A 2,500-nucleotide genomic window follows, 5' to 3' on the forward strand; every position below is an offset into this window, starting at 1 on the left:
GTTTGCCAAAGAATATCATAGAATTCTAAAATGTTAGTGAAAGGGTAGCTTTCATAACATTGTTATTAAATGATAGCTATAGCTTAAAGAGTGTTAAAATCAATGCCCCAACCTGCAGAGGTAGAGAGGTAGAGAGCTTCAATTGGGAAACTTTAATGCTAAAATGGGTAAAAAAATTGTAGGAGAAACCTCAGTTAGGAATCATGGAATAGGAACCAGAAATGAGAGGGGACAGATGCTAATCAGCTTTGTGGGGACATAATCCCATAGCATTATGGATACATAAAAAAACAGGCACAACATAGTGTATAGATAAAGTAATCATTGGTGGCAACAATAGAATGGTATGAGGCAAAATTACATTACAACCCAGAAAGAAAATAAAAAGGCTTATTCAAAAGCTGATTTCTAATTTAGCTAACTTGAAGATCAAGGCAACAGAATTTAACTCTAACATCCAAAACTGATACTTGTTTTTCAGTAACCAAGAAGATCTAGACATAAACAAATCAACAAAATTTCAATGAGATAATAAAGGAAGTTACAATTGAAGTAGGTGTTAAAAAATGATGATTAGAGCTTCAGTAAGCACTCAGTCAAGGATAAACTGGTTTTGGAAAAATGTAGGACCACGAGAATGACGTCAAACAAGGACAAAATAGAATTAGCGAAACTAACAAAAACAATAGATGAGGTGGATGCAGCTAAATTCAACATATAGAGAGTGAATGAATAGTTGCTGTTAAGCACCAGCAGTAAAGCAGCTAAAAGAAGACTCGAAATAGGGAAAGACCAAATGTTTGTAGTAAAGAACCTTGAAGGAGAAAAATGAAATTATTAAAATAGTGGAGGCCTTTTATAGGGATTTTTACAACTGTAACGACCAGTGAAGGACAAAAGTCAATTCAATAAATTAAGAAGTACTGACTATCACAGCTAAGTAAAAAGAGTGCTAAATGCCATAAAGAGAAATAATTAGCGTAGACCTTATGGTAGACTTTATAAGGAGAAATTGCAACTGTAAAAAAAGGCAATCTTTTTATAAGATGCCTAATCAGTGACAAAATTCTGAAAGCTTGGAAAAATGTAGCAGCTATTTTAAGATACAAAAAGAGGGATACAAAGGAACTAAAGAATTACGGACCCATTACAAACTGTTAACAAAAGTCATCACAATTTGCATCTCTAACCAGCCTAGAGAACAGACAGTCTTTTGCAGTGGATTCTTAATAGCCAACCACATTCATACACTAACCCAAATGTGTACGTTTGACTCAATACGAACAACAGCAGTATTAGAAGTTATTTGAAAACTGAGAGTAGTCTGCTGTAGAGTATTGGAAGAAATGTATGAAGATGGAAAGTGACCTTCAAACTCCATTCAGAGATCAGTAGAATCCCAATCAAAAAAAGTGTTAGGTAGGGTGATGCCATTTCAATTTTCCATTTGGAAATAGAAACTAGAATGAAGGGGACAGGGTACCAAAAGAGGGATGAACATCTAAGATTTGTAGACAATATTGTGTACTTCAGCTTATTAGCATATGAACAAACACATCAAGTGAAAAGGAAATAAAGTGATGAATTAGGCTAGGTTGGAGTGCCTTCAGCAGACTCAGCAGCATATCAAGAGGTTCCTTATATATATATATATATATATATATATATATATATATATATATATATATATATATATATATATATATATGTATTTATATATATGTGTGCGTGCATGTATAACGTATATATAAATATATATATATATATATATATATATATATATATAGATAGATAGATAGATAGATAGATAGATAGATAGATAGATAGATAGATAGATAGATAGATCGATAGATCGATAGATATCTGGATATGTAGTATGATAATATTATTGATGATATAGATACCATGAAATATCAAAAATCAGACGAATATGATTCTTACGTTGAGGAAAAATACAACATAGAAGATGAGAGAATGGGCTGAAGAATTACTGGGGTTGTAAGAGAAAGCAGGGAGAGATACAAATGTCATTTTCCGCAATAATAGCTTTTACGTAGAAAAAAAGAGGAAGGGAGGGAGAGAAAAAGTCTTGGGTTTTCAATATCTCTCATGAATGTTTTTCTTTGACACTCTTTCACTACTATTTTTCCATCTTTGTTTCTTTCAAAATATATATCTCACTTTTTTTCTTCTTCTTCCAAGCCACATGCCAGGCTTTGCATGCAGTTTGTAAATGAGCCTAATTTTTTTTTTTTTTTTCTTACTTTATTATTTTATTATTAGTATTTAATTTTTTTTTTTTTTTCCACTGTTGATTAGGGAAACCATTTCTTTGGTCATATTCTTCTGAAGTCATCATTAACCCATTCACCATACCTAGCCACATTCCTTGCTTTGCACACAGTTGGCAAATGAGGCTAAAGAGATATTCTGCCCCTCCTCTATAACCACAATCATTTTCCAAGCAAGGGAGAAGCTGTTAAACACACAGCTGTGAGCA

General features: G+C 32.6%; 1 protein-coding gene across 1 annotated transcript in view; it reads left to right on the forward strand.

The window, feature by feature from the left end:
- The window catches only part of LOC119583758 (voltage-dependent calcium channel subunit alpha-2/delta-3-like), a gene marked incomplete in the record, with an annotated part of 128,798 nt that overhangs the window by 108,076 nt on the left and 18,222 nt on the right, over positions 1 to 2,500 (forward strand).

The sequence above is a fragment of the Penaeus monodon genome, chromosome 17, assembly GCF_015228065.2.
Source record: "Penaeus monodon isolate SGIC_2016 chromosome 17, NSTDA_Pmon_1, whole genome shotgun sequence".
In the NCBI taxonomy this organism is placed as follows: domain Eukaryota; kingdom Metazoa; phylum Arthropoda; class Malacostraca; order Decapoda; family Penaeidae; genus Penaeus; species Penaeus monodon.